Source organism: Engystomops pustulosus, chromosome 8 (assembly GCF_040894005.1).
Source record: "Engystomops pustulosus chromosome 8, aEngPut4.maternal, whole genome shotgun sequence".
Classification (NCBI taxonomy): domain Eukaryota; kingdom Metazoa; phylum Chordata; class Amphibia; order Anura; family Leptodactylidae; genus Engystomops; species Engystomops pustulosus.
Window position 1 is genome coordinate 75,941,284 of NC_092418.1, and position 22,834 is coordinate 75,964,117.

The 22,834-nt window shown below is 40.5% G+C and overlaps 1 protein-coding gene across 13 annotated transcripts in view; it reads left to right on the top strand.

Annotated features, from left to right (window-relative positions):
- Positions 1 to 22,834, top strand: part of MAP2 (microtubule associated protein 2) — a 136,774-nt gene that overhangs the window by 36,782 nt on the left and 77,158 nt on the right. For 11 of the 13 annotated variants that reach the window (XM_072121299.1, XM_072121292.1, XM_072121294.1 and 8 more), the window contains exon 3: positions 17,167 to 17,229. The exons of 1 other annotated variant lie outside the window; for it this stretch is intronic. The gene's annotated coding sequence lies outside the window, so the exon portion shown is untranslated. Of the gene's footprint in view, positions 1 to 16,824; positions 17,027 to 17,166; positions 17,230 to 22,834 lie in introns of those variants that run through there. One more of the 13 variants, XM_072121293.1, reaches the window with a different exon arrangement.

A 22,834-nucleotide genomic window follows, 5' to 3' on the forward strand; every position in this document is an offset into this window, starting at 1 on the left:
GCAGTGTTTGATAGAGTTACCGGAGGTAACGCTATCACTGTAACACTGCAGCGTTTGTTCAAGCACTAGGAGCTGCTTACTTTAGTAAGCAGCTCCTGGTACCGAAAATTGAGGTGACAGGTCCTCTTTAAGCCTTTTACCATAATCTTCACTATCTTAAGTAGACTTTGCATTTGAAGTATCTTAGAACTTAAGACTTTTTTATTTCCTACCTGTGCCCTTTTGATTCCTTCACTGTTTCAACCCAAAACTCATATGCAGGGTGATTTCAGTCCATTATGTGCTTCATTGCTATAAAATAGAGATAAGTTAAACTGTTAGATGAACAGACACCTGTATCAGCCATTGGATACTGGACACTCACAGAAATCATTGGATGCTTATAGATTTGGATAGACACTATGTAATGTTGGGTAACTGGACCTTCACAATACCCTCCTTGTTAGTTATTGATGCCTCTAACTACAGGTAAGCCTATACCATTGTTATTTTTACACTGCTTTAATGAATATATTTGATATATTAGTGGTAATGAAATTTCCATTTCTTTCCGAGCAAAGCTGGGCATACGTATTAGACGGACATTGGTCAATCCTGCTATTGGAACGGGCAGACCATCTAATGTGTACAGGAGCCCCTCAGTTGCCTGATCCTATTTCTCTGGAAGAGAGCCACATGATCTATGACTCAGACTTCCTAAAATGGACACTATACACTACCATTCCCATCCACATCCACATTATCAACAAATGATCAAGCCGAGCCTGCCTGTATATGGCTTATAGTATATAGGTGTTAGGCTGAACATGATTATTAAGCCATCTGATGTGTTTGGCCAGCTTAAAGGGAGTCTAACAGATACCAGATTGTGTTCCACCTAGGAGTCATTTTTAAAAAAAAATAGTCTGACCTTTACTACCTACATACGGTATCAGAACCGAACTTCTTGAGGAAGGAGGGGGAAGTCCCTTTGGTCTGCTTTCAACTTTTTTCAGTTTAAGGACTGATGACCCCTATCTCTCTCTACATTATCTCTACAGGATAGTGTCAAAATTGGTGGTGGTTTTGGGTGGCCATGGGCCCCCTAAAATCCTTGGGACTAAGGCTGCCACCCAAACTGCCCATATTGATAACCCACTACTGCTTGCATGGGGTCTACATTGCATCTTTGTAATGGACCATAAATTACCAATGTGCATGAAGTCTTACTGTCCATAATGTTGTATAATCAGTTAACTAATAGTATTGTCATGTCTGATCCTGTGGCACAGATATTTTGCCCTAACTAAACAGCAATTTGTGGACTGTATGAGTGTCCATATCACTCGGAGGACATGTCACAGTAGCTGCCAGGCAGTGTTATAAGATTACAGCTGTCTGATATGAACTCTTGTGGACAGCAGACCAGGATGGAGCATCTTAGTTCCCTGCTTTCTTCCCTATATTAGAGAGCCTGCCCAAGCTCATTTAAATGCTAATACACAGCCATCTGCTTCTTTAGCATGACTGTGCACCGGGCCATGTGACATCAATTAATATAATTGTGAGCTTTTCATCAGCTCAGCCACAGTGTCACACAAACAGGGCAGCATCTGCTCCACTTTACCCTCACCCTCCCGCACAAAATACCCCTTTGACCGGTGAGGTTTGTTTTGCAGTTGCCTTATAGTAGGCCAATAATGTAATAGAACAATGACACAAAGCCCTGCACAGCAACACTTGGGCTTCTCCGATTGTCTACCATATATAGTTTATTGTGCATTTTCAGATATAATTTTTTTTAAAAAAAATCACTAGTGGATCATTACAGTGCGATGGACATTTTTGTTTCCATTATCAGTTCTCCTGCGCTCCTCAAGTAGAAATCACTATACACAGTTTGTATCATGGTAAAACATTGTGGTTATCTTTTAATAGTCTCATGTATCCTTTTCATTTTTATGGTGGGTTCTATCTTTGGGTGGCTGTGGTAGGGGGACAAACTAACTACTTCTGGAAAATTGGCAGCCATCTTGTCCTAACAGGGTGGGTTTTACTATTGAATCCCTTTGGTTTATCCCTGTACATTTCATCTTTTGCCATTGCAAATGGTAAAAGCTGCGGTGAACGACCACAGTATAAATAGACATGTTAAAGGTTACGAAAACCACAGCGCAGGTCAATTTGCCCTGCATGTATTTTGAACAGCAAATGGATGACATTTAGTTACATCTCAACCTCTTTGCTGCTACTGTACATTACTGCTGATAATCTGCTGGCACATCTAATCTTCTACAAGTGCTTCTCCTGGGGACTCAAACATCTTTGCTTGGTCAATTTTACCTGTATCATTATAATCTCATATGTTTTCTCAGGCTCATAGAAATATGATATATAAGTGTACATATAGGTATATATGTCTGAGATGGGGCAGGCTATAGTCACTGCGCCACACCGACCCGTCCTCTTACCTTGGAGGTGACGTAGCTAGGAGGGAGTTGCAAAGAAACCATGATAATTTTTCCCTATTATACACATAGTATTAACATTTATGCATTTTTGGTGGTCTATGTTTCTATAATGCAGAACAGTCTTTGTATGTCTTCCCTATCATTTTCCCCGTAAACTTTTGTATACAACTATAACAACCAAAAAAGAATCTTACTAATGTAACAAAAATGTCACAAAATGGTTGAAATATATAGTCCTGGGAATATAATTGAGGAGCACATATCTCGCTTTCCCAGTCTACTAGCTCTATGGTCCAGGTGATGGAGAGACATTATATGTGACTGTGTTTTGAATCTTGTCCTTCAGTCATTCACCCCTAGTTGATACAATTAATATATTGGATCAGTGAAATGAGTTGATCCCATTAGTCTGTTTAGTAGTCTGGAGCGCTGTGCCAGACGCATGGAGTGACTTTTGGGATCTTCGTGATGTATGACCTTTTTCAATGGATTAGTAATATTAACATTTATTATTAACCCAACTTTATACTGTTTCTTGATGACATGTTACAATTGTGTAACATGACCATTTTATTGGAAATTTATACGTATACATTGTATACATTTTTAACACGTTTTGTTCAGGGGGAATACAATAATTTGTCTTGAAATCACTGATTTCCCTGATAATATTTATGATTTTTTGTTACTAATGACTTGTCTCTTTTTTATCATTTTTTACTGGTTTCCAACCACATATGTTACAATTTTAACATTGAGATTATCTCCACACAGGCAGTTCCTGACTATGGAACCCGTTGCTCCCCCACATTAGTAATATTTATTACTACAGATTTTGGTAAGACCTTGGCCACAAAATTGTTCCTAGTTAACAGTGCATCGCCTATTGACAAATTTTTTCAAAAGATGTACTTAAAACCTATTCAGATCACCAAGTACTTAAGAAGTACTGGATTTTGTTTAAGGTTGTGAAGGCAGTGAATTACTTTTCATTATGATGTCCATTTTGGAGTTTTGGAGGAATCCGAAGGAAACACATGCAAACACAGAGAGAACATACAAACTCTTTGCAGATGTTGACCTGGATGGGATGTGAACCCAGGACTCCAGCGCTGCAATACTGTAGTTCTCATCACTGAGCCACCGTGCTTCTGTACATTCGGAGTCCTATGTGCTGTCTAAGGCTAAGTTAGCTGAAAAAATTTCTATTATGCTCTGTGGTGGGCTGTTGTATGATGCACCTCGGGGTCTGGGTCCAGAGGAGGATCCTCTGGTGCTCTGGTGGGGCAGTGGTTACATTCTTAATGTTTACCTTCCATTTCCCATAGGGTTATGTGTCTGGAAAGCTCCCTATGTGAGTTCACTGCAAAGGAACCTACTGAGGCTCTGTCACCCGGGGGCCTACTTAAACCTGGAGCCAACCCTGTTAAAAGGGGCATCCTCTGTTTCATTGTACCTTATTCTGGCATAATTTCTGTCATGGCATAATATTGACCTGGGCAGCATAACATAATAAAAGAAATTTCTTGAAGCACTGTAGCTACATTTTTTAAAATATTTTTCCTTCTGCATAGTTCTCATACACCCAAACACATGCAGAAACAGGCCACATACAGGGTGGTGGTCCATACAGAGTTTGCAGTCCGTTTTGGTTGGGGAGATGGGAAGGGTGAGGGTGAGGGTGAGGGCCTGTCACCCAAAATTTCAGCACTAGGACCTGCTTACTAAAGTAAGCAGCTCCTAGTGCTTGAACAAACGCCGCAGTGTTAGAAGGATAGCATTACCGTAAACCTCTGGTAACGCTATCTAACACTGCGGCGGGGTACAGTGTAATCATCGGCGTTGCCTATCGCTCCATAGGGTGGCGGTGACTGCCATGCGTCATGCGCCCCTAACCATGCCCCAACCCTGCCACCTCATAAATACATCGGCTTTGCGAGCGGTCCGACAATTACACTGTACCCCACCGCAGTGTTAGATAGCGCTACCGGAGGTTTCCGGTAACGCTATCCTTCTAACACTGCAGCGTTTGTTCAAGCACTAGGAGCTGCTTACGTTAGCAGCTCCTAGTGCCGAAATCTTGGGTGACAGGTCCTCTTTAAGGTTGTTGAATGTATCTTTTTCAATGTCTACTAGTCATATAGCGCTGCACAATATGATGATGTTATATCACTGTAATATAAGGGTAACCCTAAATAGATACATGATTATAGAACATAACTGTCTTTTATGGTCCGTAAATTCAGTAGAAATGCCACAGCAATAAAGTGTGTCACACTCCAGTCACAGATTGCTCTTTTGCTTTAGGGAGTTATTTCATTTAATTAAAACTTGAAGAGAAGAAAATACTTTCCATAGTTCATCAGCAGAAGGTAAATAAATAAAAACTCTGGGGACATTCCGGAATTTTATAGGGAGGTTACGATCCCAGAGGCTGGAAAAAAGAAGCTGACCGCTGAATTATTGAATAATTAACACTTTAGTAGGTAACTGGAACTATACTAGCAGCAATTGTCTTAGTTCTGTGGGATTGATACAGTAACTGGGATTGTACATTCTTATATATATAGCTTGGAAGATTCCAGGAGATTAAAAGGGTTGTCTGGGTTTAATCTAGAACATATAACCGGCCAAAGGGGTGAGGGGTCAAAAAAACAAAACAAAAAATTTTGTATACTTACCTTCTCCAGTGTTCCAGTTGTCTTGCGCAGTCTCCCGTCAGTGCCGTGCCTCTGTTTGTATTCAGAGGCAGGTACGCGAACCCGACCACTTTGGCTGTACACAGCATTCAATACTGTAATCGAAAGATGTCAAGTCAGCACACCCTGCCTCTGTAGCAATCAGAGCTACAGCACTTATGGGAAACGGCGCAAAATAACAGGAGCACTGGAAAAGCTGAGTATAAGCTCTTTTTTCTTTTCTTACCCCTTTCCCCCAGTTATATGTTTTAGATTAAACCAGTACAACCCCTTTAAGATAGGGGTAACGGCGCTCAGGTAAGAAAAATCTAAACAGGCTAATGTTAGTTAATGGTAGTGCATTTGACACACTGGAATGGCTTCTTGGTCAGGCCAAAAATATTTTAAAACAGATCTGACTGTAAGACACCCTGACATCATCTTCTGGAAGCTCCCAAGCAATCTGTACAGTCCCATGCACTCTGGACTGTTGGCTGGATTTCAAGGAGGCCCCCGGCTTCCATAATACTCACCATTTTAACAACGCATGGAACTATTCATCACCCCAAGCTGACAGCTTGTCTCCCCTTTCCCAAACTTGCGACCCAAAGGTCTGTTTGTACTCAGAACCAGCAGGGTCATTTTTCCCAGGTATCACTCTTGCATTCTTATATAAGAGCTCACAAATAACTACATATCATTATCTGCATTCAGATATCATTTGTGGGATCATCACTTGACCCCTTGTGTGTAGTAATAGTATACTTTACATTTATTCTGTGTTCACACTTAGAAATGTTTTTTTTTTACCCTTTGACAGAAGAAAACACTAGAAATTGCATCTCTCCATTGTTACAACATTATGTTAACATAATACCAACCAGGCTGCGGTGCATTTTATGTGCTAGGGAGAATTTTAGGTCTTCAGAACCCCCAATTTTTTCAATTAAATATGAATGATTGCAAAAACTTTAAGACAGTGGCCTATGCATTAATCTACAGGTCCAATATGGTGATTTTAATTTTAATACAATTTTGTATTGCTTGTTTCCCTGTAAAAGACAGTGAAAGCCCATAAAGCTGGTGTATGCCAAATCTATGAAATATTCTTTCTACCCTCTCTTCTGTGTAATGTCACCGGTTCATAAAAAATCGCCTCGAAAGTCTTATGCAAAGGAACAAAGAAGTGTCACGTTTTGTCTGCGTAGAGTTATTTTTTCAGGCTGACAATGGAGCATCACTTAAGGGACCCATATCTGGGGCTAGATAGCAGAATTTGGTGAACTATGAAATATAAAAATCCCATAATTTAATTGTATCGGGTTTGCGGTTCTTTCAGCTACCGAACCGGAAAAAAACAAGAAAATCTAAAAAAAAGGGTGTCTTTGTAGAGTCATCATTGTATTTACTATAGGTAGGTATATCTAGAATTGACTGTGCATCGAGAAAAAAGAAAACAAAAAAGAATTTTGTTCACTCTATGAAGCATCAGTTATTCTATTCTGTATTTTGTAAGGATTACTAAAGGGTTAAAATACTTTTTGCTGCCGCTTCAAATATGTCAGGATAGTCTTACTGAGGGAATGAAAATCACTGGGGGCACATGTATCTTATGTTTTGCTTTGCGCTCTAGTTTTCTGCGGTCAGATGTTTCTTAAGGTTTTTTTCTTTTTAATACATATGAGATAAGGTCTTATAATAAAAATGTGACTTTTTCTCCAAAATTCCTCCAATGTATCTTTAGAATCCAGATGTGTACATTTTTAAAATGTCACAATTTTTTGCACAAATAAACTCCACTCCAGAGGAGGCAAAAAGTTTAGAAGGGGTTGCAGAAGAATATACCACTTTTATGAGGTCAAAACACAACAGACTCTAATGCCAGATATATCACCCATAGTCTCTAGCCCTCTCGCTGCAGTAAATAGACAGGTCACACTTTTCCAAATGTTTAAAAGTCATTAACGTTTTGGGTGGAGTTAGAATTTACTGCCTCTTTATGATCATGTTATATATTTGAAGTATAGAACAGCATTTGGTTAGTGCCCATACTATCCAGATGCATTGTTTAAAACATGTAGATCCACACATTCCTAAGACCCTATTCTTATCATTAATGATTAATCATTAAACCAGGAATATAAAAAGCTCTCCAGCTGGTGTGCAATTTAGGTCTATACACACCCTGGTAACTGGCACATAGGAGCCTCATACTGTATGAGTGTGGGTACATTTCTCTTCTGTAACATTTAGCATCCACTTCTGGATTAAGTGTTCCTTTAAAGGGAACCTGTCAGCAGAAATTTACCTAATAAACCACTACCAGTGTGTTGTCAAGCAGCTGAACACATTTCAAATCATGTTTATATTATGGCCCAGTGTGGTGGCATCATCCTGAAAATCAACTTTGAAGTGAGATGTAAATTAGTTGTAGTTTGACACTGAAGCTCTCTAGTAGCTTCACTAGTATTGATGGTCCTGCATCCAGAGACATCACCAACCAGATCTCTGAATTCTGATGCTTGATTTAATTAACAGAGGGGGAGATGTTCAAGGAGGAGGCCACTTTTTACACTGAAGTCAAGGTGGGGAGGCACCTTGACTTCAGTGTAAAAAGTGGCCTCCTCCTTGACTTTATACCACCAATTCACAGCTCTCTTCAAAGTTGATTTTTTTGGATGATGCCACCACACTGGACCATGAAAGAAACAAAAACAGGTGTTATGTTGCTTCACAATATTCTGGTGTTCTAGTGGTTTATTAGGCCAATTGCTGATGATAGGTTGCCTTTAAGGGGAGGACTGGTAATAAAATTTCCTTTTATGAAGTGCAAAGCTTATAAACATACAGATGAGAAGACATGAGAGGTGGGTCTGGCTGCAATGACTGAAGCTGATTTTGTCCTTAAAATTTCGAAGATAAGGAAAGAATGGGTCTGTTTTATTGAGGAAAGCTGCCATTCTATGTGATCAACAAGGGGCTCTGGAGATTTCCTCTTTGAAGAATAATTCCTCTAGTTCTGGCTGTCGATGATACTGGAGGTATATATAATGGTGCCCCTAAAAGAGCTTTGCTCACTTTTACAAGTTATGGCAGATTTTTAGAACATAATACCAGTCGCTGATCATAGAAATCTCAATGGATTCTACAAGATCCTTGAAGAAATTATGTATTGTGTTATATAAAGGGATTATTTTGAGATTTTAAAATATTGAGTACATGAAGGAAATAGTATGAAAGCTATAAACAATCAATCTAAATTTCTTTTGTTCAATTGACTGCATCCCATCACTGGACGCAGCAGTTTATGACACCAAACCACAGACACCAATTAATAGCTGCAAATGTCATGGAAATACAGGCTCATCATTGCTGCAGCCAAGTAAACAAACAAGAGGATTGATCAGATTTCTTCTTTTATTTTATATATTAAGATAATTTACATAGCTGGATGAACTGGAAAGTCTTATGACAAACATTATAGAAACTGCTTTGTGAATGGGGGGGGGGGGGTAGATAGAGATTTGAGCTTAGAAGATGAGTGGAGTGTGACCACACATCTCACAATTAGTACCAGTATTATCCATGATGCACTGAGGGCATGTGCCTTGTGCGTCCAGTTACAGAGGGTTGTCTTCTGGAGCAGAAATGTTTTTTTTTTTACACTTTTTAAAAAAAATTCATCCCCTCCATTAGGAGAGGCAGCTGAAAGTATATAGGGTTAACAGAATTTGTGGGGAGACAGAAAGTTTACAGGGGTTTTCCCATGAAAGAAAATTCTCAAATTTCAATCCCCTGGTGATGTTTACACAATAAAGATAAATTTTAACCCCTTTTACTCAGTTTTATTGCTGTTTTAGCTCCTATCACTCAGTGATGGTTAGTGTAAGAATCCAGAGTGTGGGCGGGAACTCTCTGAGCACACATTGGGGCAGATTTACTTACCCGGCCCATTCGCGTGCATTTCCATCGCGTGCATGCCAGCGCCGATGCGCCAAAATCCGATTGCGTGCACCAAAATCCTGGGGCAATACAGGGAAAATCGGCGCAAATCGGAAATATTCGGGTAACACGTCGGGAAAACGCGAATCGGGCCCTTAGTAAATGACCCCCATTATGATCCCTGTAGTGCTGTGAGCTGACAATGTGGTTATATTAACAGGATAAAGGGTTTATATACACTTTCATCTGGCTTCTGAACATTCACTAGCATCTGACATGATGAAATGATGATGAGATCTATTAGATGCCTATTACACACTGTCCACTCTGTGCATGCCCCCCCTCCCCATATAACTTATCTGCCAGTAGTTTGCAGCTTCTCTCTCCTCACGATGTGCTGTTTGCTGGCAGGAAGTGACCAAGGGTCTGTGAGCTCCATCCTGGATTGCAGGGGGGCAGAGCTAGAGTGCAGGGAGCAGAGAGAGAGAGACCTTGATCCTCGACTGTCCCCAGTCAGAAGTTACAGGGTCATGTCTAGGGGCAACTGAAATTGTGTACACCAGGACTAATATAGAGAGGTTGGAATTATATATGTGAAATGCTGTATTTTTGTTAACACAGAATTATAGAATGTGTTATTTTGTTTTATTTAAGAAACTTGTCTTCGTGGGAATACCCCTTTAATGGTTTATATGGGTGGCCTTAGATGGATGTCATACTTTATGGAATTGAAGGCATAGGGCTCAAATAATAAAATAGTCGGACACAAGTGGTAAAGTCTACAGAAGTGGGGGCATAGTAGGTAACAGTCTGCTGGAGTGGGGCACAAGAGAGTGTGCAGTTTATGAATATTACTAAGATAGTTTTGTACTTTTTAAAATCTGACCAAATATCATAATAATTACTAAAATTAAAAATGAGAATGATAATTGTGGCATATACAAGGGCATGATTAGGGATAGAGTATTATGTAGCAATATTTTTGTACATTGCCAGAAGCTGTGAAATGGAAAAATTCATAATCTCAGCCTCATCTTTGATCCTAGTACTAGCTACAGAGATTTATTTGCGTGTGGGTTGCACTGAGGGGGATGAAAATGTCACTAATGTCTTCACTGTGGTTAACACTTTCTTCTTATTGCTATGTTTTAAGTATAAGATTTTTCTGCATTTGTTTATTGTTAGAGGGAAAACAGTATTAAAAAATTGAAACACAGTCAAAATAAAACCACAAAAAAGCACAGACTGACAGACCCTGCTGAAATGATGTGTGGGTGTTTCTCAGAGGGAGCCAAGCGTGGCAGGGCGGGGAGGGAAAGCCTAACACTCGTGCTTTGAAGGTATCACGGCTGCAAAGTTACATTCTTGAAAGGACAAAGGGAAGATCCAGCTCATGAACATGTATGTAGACACCTGTGTTTAGAAATATAGTATGAAGAAAAAAATCTGAAAAATGACCCATTTTTCTCTTTGTGTCTGCCATTTTAATCTACTAATTTCTTCTTTATTTTCTGTTTGATCACTACAAGGGGGAAGAGTCACCTCCTTTGGGAGACTGATTGTCTCCACTTGACATTGAATGTTGGCCAATTGTCACGTATATGCATTATTTTTCTCATCCAAGCCTTCTTTTCTTAGCTGTTTTGATGACTTGACACTATTCTACAATGTCTTGTTTGTGTCATGAACAGTCCTATGGCTTGCCTAGAGTTTCTTTCTTCTGTCTATTATCGAAAGGGAACCAGTCAGCAGAAACTGACCTAACCAACCCTTACCAATGTGTTGTCAAGCAGATAAACATCTTTCAGATCAAGTTTCCTTCATGATCCAGTGTCGTGGCATCACCCAGAAATCAACTTGGAAATGACATGTAAGTTGGTTAGATAAAGTCAGGGAGGTGGAGAGTTTAGTGCTGAAGTTAAGCTCTCCTCGCCTCAGAACATCTCCACTGCTGTATGTGATGTTCAGGTTCATCACTAACTGTTTCTCCTGAAGCCTGGTGCATGATGAAAACCACAGCAGTGGGAATGATCTGTGGTGGGGAGAGCTTGACTTCAGTACAGAGCTCTCTGCCTTCAGGACTTTATACAGCCCGTTTACATCTCAATTATTTGATTTTCTAGATGATGCCACCACCCTGGTCCATGGAAGAAACATGATCTAAAATGTGTTTAGATGCTTGACAACATACTGTTACATGTTTATTAGGTCACTTTCAGCTGACTGCTTCCCTTTAACAAGTATGTCACTAGCATCAGGACATAAACGTGGAAAATACATCTGTCAGCAGGTTTTTTCTTAGTAAATTGCACAGAAGTGGAGCTATACTGTAAATAATGTACTGCAAGGCTATGTTTTATTTCACAGGAGCAATGGAAATGATTGCAGTGCTAGATCTATAATGGTGTCTGGTGGTCACCATTGACTATTGGGGGTCCCTGGTGTGTCATGGCTTGTTTTGATGGCTTCTGTGACAAAAGTCTTATGTATGTTTCATGTATTTATGGAGACAGCTATTATCCTATCATTATATTCTCTGTGAAAAATTTATGCCACATGGATGCAACTCGACCACATAAAGTGAACATATTCCATGTATTAGTGAATCAATAGAGAAATTAAATAAAATGTTATTAAGTTTTTTGTCCTTGACAGAAAAAATTTAGAGCATTTTGCATTTCTCTCATGTTGTTAGTAGGAGATCTAGCAATTTTGCTTATGCAGATATCTCAGCAAACTTTATCTAAAAGCATCTTTACCTTCACTGCCAGATTATCAATTCTCCATGGAGACACTAGTTAATTCAATTAAACCTTCTACAATCTAATTAGTTTTGATTTTATAAAGATTCTACCATTTTACTTAATATACTGTCCCTATGAGATTTATTTAATTTTTAATATACTGTCCCTATGAGGTTTAGTAAGCAAAATCTTCCACAATGCAGTGCAATTTATTACAGCAACAAAATTTTAGGGTTCAAATGAGGAGTTAACCTCATTTAACTAACTTTAACTCAATGACATCTTATAGATATTGCTGCTATACTGCAGATATGACTAGGTTTCAGGATCACTGTGGACACAATGTACTATGCTTAAAGGAAACCTATCATGTGGCATCTACCATCAGAAGTAGATCTGATGACAGATACCCCTGCCTGCCTCTGCCCTAATCTGTAATTTAATAATCCTGGATCATAATTTGTTAAAGGAAATCTACCATCAAAATCATGTATGATAGACCACGGAAATGTACTCATACATCCAGGCACCAAGCAATTTTATACTAATGTGCCTGAGCCCATCTCTGCTGCAGTTTCAAAGGCTATTAGACTCTCTCACCCCCCCCCCCCCCCCACTCCCCACTTCTCCCCTGGCACTTCTCCCTCTTTCTGCCTGATTTCACGGCAGCAGTGGTAGTTTCAGCAATCAGTGGGAGGGGGAAGTGCTCTTGTAACAGCCTGTGCAGCACTGAGGGGCTCTGGTAACACCTTCAGACTCATTAGCATAATTTCAAAAGTTGATTTTAGAAAGAAGGAGACTTTGGATAACAGATATAAGATGATTTTATCATACTTGATTGTTATATGTAGATTAGCTGCAGAGGCTACTGAGGCATGAAATAGCCAGGCCGAGCTCCAGGAGTTAAGGCTACTCCACGTCTCAGTAGCCTTAGCTGTGCTGCCTCCATTTGCGTCCTCGACCTGGTCCTCATCACCCTTATCCCTGCACCGCCAGCACCCATTTGTCGCTTGTGCGCAGGTGTGAGGATGAAGAGGAGCATGTTAGAGACCCGGAAGCAGGCAGCAATGCTAAGGTTACTGGGAAGTGCAGTAGCCTTACCACCCGGTGTCCAGCCAGGTACTCCAAACCACAGTACCTCTCCAGGTAATTTACATATTAATAAAATAAAGTTTTTACCAAGTTAACTTAGGTCCCAGGATTATTAAATTACAGATGAGGGCAGAGGAATCTACCATTTGCCTTGTCCTACACTTCTCAATCTGTGTTGTGGTTTTGTTGCGACAGGTCCATCTCTCTGCAGCGTTTTCCCTCATTACACAGAGAACATTGGCTCCTTGTTCACAGATGGTGAGGCTGTGCACAGTTTAAAACTAAACCTTCCGCTCCCAGAGATGCCTGGAGTTTATTGGCAGAAGGAGCTTTTATGAGAGTGAGACCTGGCTGTAACTCAGTTCAGCAGAATTTTCTCTAAGTAGACCAAACCTCCGTGTAACTGATGGTTAAAATTTTATGTTAACGTTCAACCATTATTATTATTATTATTATTATTATTATTATTATATGTGGTGATTTTTTACACTATACAAATGAATTCATACCAGTCAAACTTAATTTAAATGGACACTGCAATGTCCATTTGGAATGGTTTCATACCTGCAAGCTTTTTATTTTTATCTTTAATATGACACCAAAGCATGTTTCTCTAGGTACTTCCAGCCTCTAAACTTGTCTCATCTCAGGCAAATATGACTCTTCTCTGCTCAATTTCCAATGGCTTTGGATGAGATTTCTTTTTAGAGTGAGAGATTTCACACTAAAGAGGGAATTCTAGACAGGACATGCATATGTGCTTTGCAGTGTGTTACAGGACTGAGGCTTACTAGGGGCAAAAGACAGATATTGTACATGTATTTCATTACTTTATTGTGTTGTATAAACATACTCAATCTCAATATAGAGACAATTTCATGGTATGTATTATTAGTAATACTAAAGCTAATAAAGCATTATATGCAGGGCCAGTTTAAGGCTGGAGGAGGCCCCTGGGCCCAAAATCTGGTGTCGGCCCCCACTGAATGTTGCTTAGTACATAATGCATACTACATCTATATATACAGCCCCCTCCCTATAATATCTATATACAGCCTCCCCCCAGTAATACATCTATACATACAGCCTCCTCAGTAATATAACTATATGTACAGCCCCATGTAATACATCTATATATACAGCCCCCATAATACATCTACATATACAGACCCCCATAATACATCTATATACAACATCCACCCAGTAGTACATCCATATATACAGCCCCAGTAATATATCTATATATACATCCCCCGTAATACATCTATATATACAACCCCCCCATAATGCATCTATGTATACAGTCCCCTGTAATATGTCTATATATACAGCCCCCAGTAATATATATATATATATATATATACAGCCTTCTCTCCAGTAATACATCTACAAGATGGGCCATTTATATGGATACACCTAAATAAAATGTGAATGGTTGGTGGGTGTTGACCATGGCAGCCATTTTGAAGTTGGCCATTTTGGATCCAATATTTTTTTTCCAATGGGAAGAGGGTCACGTAACACATCAAAAACTCTGTTGAGAATTTCAACAATTGCCTTCAGATGACCCCAAGGATAAAATCCCCCCCCCCCCGGTTCATGGCAACCTTGTCTTAGTTCGGGATGTCAGCCTAATGCCGCAGACAGTGCAGTTTGTGACGTCATTGCGCCGCCTGCACTAGGACCCTGACATCCTATGTCCGCCATGAACTATGGCAGATGAGGGGATGTATTGTTCCCTCGCTCTGCCATAGAAACAAGTCTACCAACTACCAGAGAACCAGATGGATAGACGGACCCGATTCAGGCAGCCATGTGACCCCCTGAATTATTCACACTTGGTGGGGGCCCCTTCTATGGCAAAGTGGTGGGGGCCCTGGGTCACTTGTCTTGGGAGCCCACCCCATAATTCGGCCCTGTTTATATGACACTTTGGTGAGTGTCCTTGATGGTTCGGAAACCATTTACATGGTTTACAGTGCGAGCAATAATATCAGAAAAGGTGGACTCTGAAGTAGTATCAGGGTAAGATAAAGGGGGTCAGAAGGAAGTGCTTCTAATGGGACCATGTTGATGTATGGGAGCAAGCATGCATATGTAGTAATCCGGACGCATAGCCATGGCTGAATGAGCATGTAATTTATGGCCAACGTAAGAAGGACAAAAGATGAATTTGAGCGTTTGTTTAATCTTGAGTACATGCACACTAAATATTTGTGTATTGTTAGGTGCTTGAATTATTTTGTCTCATCCCAGAATATTACTACTCTAAGAGGCTAAAATCACAAATTAGGCACAATATAATCACTGCTGATTGTCTGCTGCCCTTTAGTACACTCCGACAACTTCATCTCTGAGCACAGCGTGAGAATACATCCTGAGAATTGCTTTCAGAATATTGGAACATAATACAGTAGCTGCAACAGAAACTAAAAATTGCACCGATTCTAAAAAAACTGCACATCTGGGAATCGGGGGCATCATTTATGTGGTGCAGAGGATGCTTTAGGGGGTCCACAAGGTGTCACTTCACCATATGAGGAAATCAATGATATAATTAAAATTCTAGTTAGGGTAAACATTTTGTGTTGAGGTTTAGCAGCCTTTTGTTGTGCAAATTTAGAAGGACACTTAGTATTTATCTCCGTAAACATTCATAATTACAATATCAGAACTGGATAAGCTTTACCCATGTCAAGGTCAGTAGCACCATTTCTTGGTGTGCTTGTGCGAGGCCAATGATGGATTGAGTTTTTAACAGTTTTTCCAGAGTGCTGCATACCTTCCTCACTAACCCAAACATAGGTGTTTTTGACCATTTTGGGGATAGTCCAAGGGGACGGACTTAAAGCATTTAGTAAATGGGAATGCTGGTCATTATGTCACACAATGTAATCAATGTATGGCCTCTTTCACTAGAAGAAGAATATACTAGTCTAGATATATAATCTACATATAATTTCACAACTGCATTTTATAGCACTGTTTTTTTTTCCAATTAACTGATAGCAATTTTTACAGATTTGAAGAAATATTTTTTCTTAGGAAAGTTGCTTAATTGTTACAGTTTTTTGTATTGAATGTCTTTAGTGCTTTGGTGTGTCTTAAGAAATCAAGACTAGTTACTGATTTAGTCTAACTTTCCCCTACGATGTGTCCAGCTCTACATTAAAAAGAGTTACCACCGAACATTGGACACATCCTGTAGCTGATGCCGTAGTAGTTATAGCTTTTCGCAGTGCCCCATCTTTTTAATCAAGTGTGGTCCTTAGGACAATTGACTTCTTTCTCACCCATGGCTGATTGGTAATGATCAGTTATGTCAAAAGCTGATAGTAATTGATATTCCAGACGCTACAAGTTGCTTATCGTAGCCTAGTTCTGTGGCATCTAAAACCCTAACTCTTGTGATTCAGTATTGGCAGAGAAGGCACCCGGGCGCCCTGCTCCGGAGACGTGACTTGTTTGATGCAATTAAAATGCCTGTCAGGTATCTGATACTAGCATCTTGTGACATGTAGACACCAGGGCCGCTGCACAGTGAGAGTAAGCGATGACGCGTCTCTTGCCTGCTCTCCCTTCTAGAACATTCCAGATCTAGAGGCGAGCCTCTTTGTAATCCTAGATTTCCGTCATCGTTTTATCTGGTCCACATCGATTAACCCTTAATTCCCTGACTGTCTTTTTTTATTCATCCAGCTACCTTGTTTTTGTTATGCATTTCCTATTCTTTGTGTCCATCATCATTCCCTTCCATCTTAGCACCTGCTCATTTACCCATCATTCACCCCTTTCTCTCTCTTGTTCTTACGTCCCTCCTCCTTTTCAACCAATATACGTTTTTCTCCTCTCTTTCCTCCACGGCTTCTCCTTTTCTCCCCAACCCCCTCCTCCTTTCCGCCCACCCTCACCCCCTCTCTTCAGTACCACTGCAGGCTTCATAGAGACAGGCTGGTGGCTCACATAGTCCTAGGCAGAGAGCTGGTGGGAGTGAATAAAGTGTATCCATAGCCTGTGTATCTCACATTAGGACTATTAACCAGTTCTGCCAGTACCTTCTTCCTAAGCATCAGCTGAATTATAACAAAGAGCAGTATGCTGCAGTGCCAGGGAACAGAAGGTGTGTTAAATCCACATCATTGCTGTCTACAGAGCTTGGCACAGCACTGGGAGTGTACATCTTCCCAGTGCTTTATATGAATAGCAGAGAAATAACCCAAAGCTAATACCTCCTTGTCCCCATCTCTTTTATTTCTCCAGTTCCAGTCTGATCCATCCTTTTGTTCCTGCCTCTCAGTCCTGCTTCGCCATCCGGATAAAGAGGTATTTATACCAGTGCTTCACTATCTGTATAACATGTAAAATGCTACTGTCATTGTGTAGATAACAGAGGATTCATGTCATCACCTCTACAATTCTTATTTCTGAATGATTTTGCTATTAGGCGCTTTGCAGCTTTTCAAGGCCCTTTAAATGCCTTGTAAGAATATATTGACTGCTTATACCGCAGCCATATGCATTGACATATTTAACGCCCAGTGGGAAATACAATTAAGGGGCTGCTAAGTCTTATTTATTATCCTGCATTGTCTTAACTGTTGCATATTACGTTTTTCTTGTGTAAACCTTGCTGCATTTGTTGTTGGCAGCGCTCATGGGGTTAACTGATAGCGTACCTACCTGAAATGGACAATTGCTCCATCACCATTGTCAGAGATTATTTTTTCCCTGTGGTGTTTTTTTCCGCTGCATCATCTGTGTATTGCAAGACTAGTAAAGATGCAGACAGATCTGCCTGCTGAATCAGCAGCTTGTACTAGGCCTTTATCTAAACCGCATCTATATAGTCGTAGTCTGGACAGTAACAGCTTCATATGGTTTGTGATGATTCTTGACATATATACATTATATATAATTTTTCACTGAGGTTCTGTTGGTTTCTATGGTGAAAGTAATTAAGTATTTCTCATAATACATTCGGCTTTGTGTATTGGGGTGGTAACCCTTTCTATGAATATTTGATATTTGTATGCTGCATACAATTAACTTGTATTGTGAAGGGTTGAATAAAGAATGAATGGATCAGCCATTGTCTATGTAGTCATTGTTGGTGTCCCACGCAGTCTTAATGGCATATAGTAATATTACATGATATGGTAACAGCATGGGCTATAAGATCAAAGTGGTGATTTATCAGTTCTGAAACACTGTATGAATTAAAATGCTGGTCAGGTAGTATGTAGCTCATTCTTGCTTGTAGTCTACATTAAGGAGATTTCTCTATTTAGACCAAGTTTATCACCTCTTTTAGTGAATTTGGTGGCTTTTACAATATTGTAGTAAATCTACTTCAAAATAGAGCATGTTAAACCAGCGGCACTTACTCATAGATCCGTGACTGTGGTAATCTTCTTATATTATTATCCATGGCCTTCCTCCTTCTAAAATACACTTTTAAATTTATGCTAAGTAGCCGGAAGGGCTCTTGAGGGTATTACCAGAACCCTTCAGTGCTGAAGCTTCACAGGCTATTACACTGTGCAAGGAGCACTTCCCCATCCTACAAAGTGCTGAAACTTCCTCTGCTGCTGTGAGGTTACAGCAGGGGGGAGGTTGAGACAGTGTAGCAAACTGTGAAGCGACAGCATGGAGGGGCTATGGTAAAACGCCAATAGCTCTTTGGGCTCACTAACATAATTTTAAAAGCTGATTTTAGAAGCAAGGAGACATGGATAAAAATAATATTAAGATTACCACAGTTACAGTGCCTTGATTTATGAGTAAAGACGTTAGTTTATCATGTTTGATTTTTATGGTAGGTTTCCTTTAATAACATTCTAAAAGTGAGGATCTGTAGAAAATAATGAACAACGTATCTGCCCAGCAAGAAATACATAACAATGATTTTGCGCACATAGACCCACATTTATCAAAAACAGTATAAACTGCACTATGCAGTTTGCACATTCTTTCTAGTGCATATTCAGACAGAAAACCGGCGAACAGACTTTAATAAATCTGGGCCATAGTGGGCAACCTGGATCTACCATGGTAAAGTCAAGTTATGCACAAAAATGTTAGACTCTTCTGTGATTATTGTGGTCATGAATAGTCATTTACTATATACCACAGGAAGCATTGCAATGGATGCTCAAGATTTATGAGATGTGAAACATTTACCATTGCTCAATTGCACCAAAACATAAACTTGAAAGCTTTGCAGCAATTTACATTGCTACTTAGATTTAAGTATTATTATTATTATTTAAGAATTCTTTTGTTAGAACTTTTCATTCCTCACCATAAATTTATGAATAAATTGTCTGGGACATTGTCCAATAAGTGATGACAGAATTTGTAGGACACACTGCTGTGACAAGGTGAATGATAACGCCAAGTAATCGATGTATTCAAACATATTCATGAGGAATAACAGAGGAACAGCACCACACAGAGAAAGTGTTCTCTGGAATTAATTTTTCATGGAGTTTTAATAAAACACATGTCAGACATGGTGGCAGATTTTTTAAGTGACACTCTAGTTTCCAGAACTATGGACATTGGCCCACATTTACTTAAAACTGTGCACTATGTGCAGTTTACCAGTGGCGTGTGCAGGGGGCGCTAGATTCCGGATTTGTGTCTCAAGTTCCGCATGAATCTGGCGTTCCCTCTACTGCTCCGACAGAGTGCACCATTGTTTTTTTTTTTTGGTGCACATTTAAAATGGGGCTTGCACCACAATTCTGTCGGACTTTGCATGATAAATGTGGCGGACGGTTCAACTGTGCATCGGAACACCCCCTTCAGTGCAAAATTTTGCACTGAAAAGAACGTGCAACGTTCCACAGAAAGCTGGTGCAAAGGTGAATCCAAATGTTACTCTAGATCCATGTCCAAATGACAACAGACATTATTGAATAGGTATGTAGTTTGTGTATTTTAAACACATAGTGGAGCATTTATCAATTTGTTGCTATATTTTTCAGTGTGATTTAAGTTTGTGGCGCAAGGGATTAATGATTTGGCGCACAATCCAAAAGATTCAGTACCGTCTCCACCTTCATGAATGTGAAATACAACTCCCTAGACCGTTTTTTTTCTGCTCTATTTTTGCACCAAATTAGCGCCACAAAACCAGTTGGAAAGATAGAAGTGCCGGAAAAGTGTCAGATTTTGTCAATGGCAGGTGGCATCACAATTTTGCGCCCATAACAGAACAAGTAGTGAGTGTCGAAAAACCACCAGAATTGTGGTGCATAAACTTTATAAATAAGAAGCAAGAGGTGCAGCAAGGGAAAAAAAAATCTGTAATTTTTCCCTTTGAAAGGCGATCATAAGTGACACCCATAATCTTTTTTTGACAGCTTCTTAGCAAAATAAGATCTGATAAACTTTAGAGAAAGAACTATTGATGTACACAACACGAGTTTTTATCAAATTTTTGTAAGTTCTCCTCTAGCTACAGAGTGCATCACCAGACAGATTTGGAAAGTTGTCTATGGTGAAGAAGGTGTTTGCCCAGCAGCTCCATACTAATATAATAGTTCACGGGAAAGCCTAATGATATGCAAATGTTTCTTCTGTCCAGTATGGCACCATCAGATATAGAGGACATAACCCAGTACTGAGCTGTGCATCCAGTCATACATTTACATCAGATTTCTTGAGTCTGCAGTTAGCACCTCTTAGTGGCAACTTTAACACACCTCAAGTGTCTCAGTGAAAATATTCACTGTGGGAAGAATGCAGACAAAAAGTGTTAATTGTATCCAACACTACCAGCAAGAGATGAAGAATCACTCCTACATTGCTTTAGTTTGTGTAACAAAAAAACTCTCATAGAAAGATTATCCTAGTATACAGTACTAACATAGTAGCATGGTTGGTAAGGTTGGATAAGGGAAATCAATCAACCAAGTCTAAACTATAACGTTACAGTGTTGATCCAGAAGTCCAGGTGTCTTATAATAGGGGTAAACATTCCTTTCTTGCAACAAAATATATCTCTGGATATATGACCCATCTCCTTTAAGGAATTTGTCATCAAAATCCATCATGATAAATCAGTGACACTTACACTGTGGTAATATTCTTATATTTGTTACCCATGGCCTCCTTCCTTCTAAAATCAACTTTTAAAATATGCTTATTATCCAGAAAGGCTCTGGGGGTGTTACAAGAAGAGGTTGCCTTCCCCTTCTCCCTCAACATTTTCTCCTTCCTCTGCCTGATGTAATATTACTACAGCAGAGAAAGTAAAGGCCGGACTATAGCCAGTGAAGGGGAGGCCGGCATGATAGGGCCTGTTCGGAGTGGACCGTTGCCAGGGGGCGTATTCACGGGTGAGCGGGAGTTGTCAGGAAGAAGGGTTGTCGGTCGCCACACAGGACGACTGTAAGCCAATCTGTGAGGAGCAGGAGAAAGTGTCCTGCCTGCCCTTTGATTTGGTAGTAGGGGGAATGGGAGAGGGAAGGTTAATTTCATCATGGCAGCAAAATGGGCTGGGTGAGAGGTCCTTGGAGTTGGTGGAAAGTTCGGGTGATGGGAAACATACTGGTTGTTTTCCTTGAAAGACGTGCCGTTTGTTGGTCTCCCGCTGGGTGGTGTCCTGGGGAGTGTTTTAAAAGGGGAGGAGTTTGCCATACAAGTTGGGAAGATTGGCATACTTTCTCCTTTAGTAGCTCCAAGGACCTCCTAGTTTCGTGACCTCCTAGCTGTCACAGTGGCAATAGCCTAGCTGTCACAGTGGCATTAGCCTAGCTGCTGGCCTAGCTGGCACTGTGGCAGTGGTGTTAGCCTAGCTGCTGGCCTAGCGCAGCTCCTGAAAAGCATGCTGCAGAATGTGCTGGCGTACAGGCAGGCTGGGTTGGTTGCATGGGCACACTCTCACTGACAGAGCCAGTCAGTGACTTACTGTCACAGTTTGGAGGTAGGATGCAGCTTGGTGGCACCACCTTTGCACATCACTCACAGAGACAGTGAGCTCACATCTGTGAGCAGGCTGTCAGACATCACTGGTTGGGGCCCTTTTAAAGAGGACCTGTCATCCCCACAAAATGTGCCCCCCCATACTCCTCACCCCAGCCCCTTTCTCCCCAGACAGTTTTTTAAAAAATGTATTTGTGTTAAATTGCTGTAAAGCGATTCGACCTCTTACTAAATAAGAGGTCGGATTCTCCTACCTTGAGCCCGGGCAGTTGGCCTTATTCATTAGGGGGGCGGCCGACACACCCCCTCCACGCCCCCTGTCTGTGGAGACCTGTAGGAGAAGCCGGCAGCATTGCATGTATTGCGTAATCGCTGCCGGCTCTCCGAGATGCGGAGTAGCCCTGGTTTATCGAGCTTTTAGAAGGTAGATTTGCTTTAAAACTGCTCATGCACTTCCAGAAGCTTTATAAATGTAAGTTCAGATGTTAGATGGCTATTCCTTTCCACATACATGCACGCTCTGCTCAGCTGGCACGATTTCTGCAATCAACCTAACATGACGTACCTTTAACCATCAACATCTGTTATAGTTGCTTGCACTACATGTGTAGCAAATGGAAGAGAGGAGAAAGACACTGCTAGACTCCTTTAGGAGCTTAGAACCAGCAGATGAAAAGTAACTCCTTGTCTCCCATGACATCTGCCATAAGGAAAGATTTGGGAAGTCGCCATAAGCATGAGAAGGAGAGTCAGGAGAATCTGGCTAATTCAGCAGATGCAGCACATACACATGTAGGGGAGAAAAACTGAAGTACAAGCCTTGAAATGGTTGCAAAATTTTCCCCCCTCCACGCCAAGTGGGTGTAGAGGGGCATGAAGGGGTTTGTTCCCAGTGGTGGAGTAGGCTGTGGCACTGGGTGTTCCTAACCTGAACTAGCACAATGTATAAACCTGCGGAAGGTCCTGGCGTAGGATTATCCAGTGGCCCAGCTGGCTG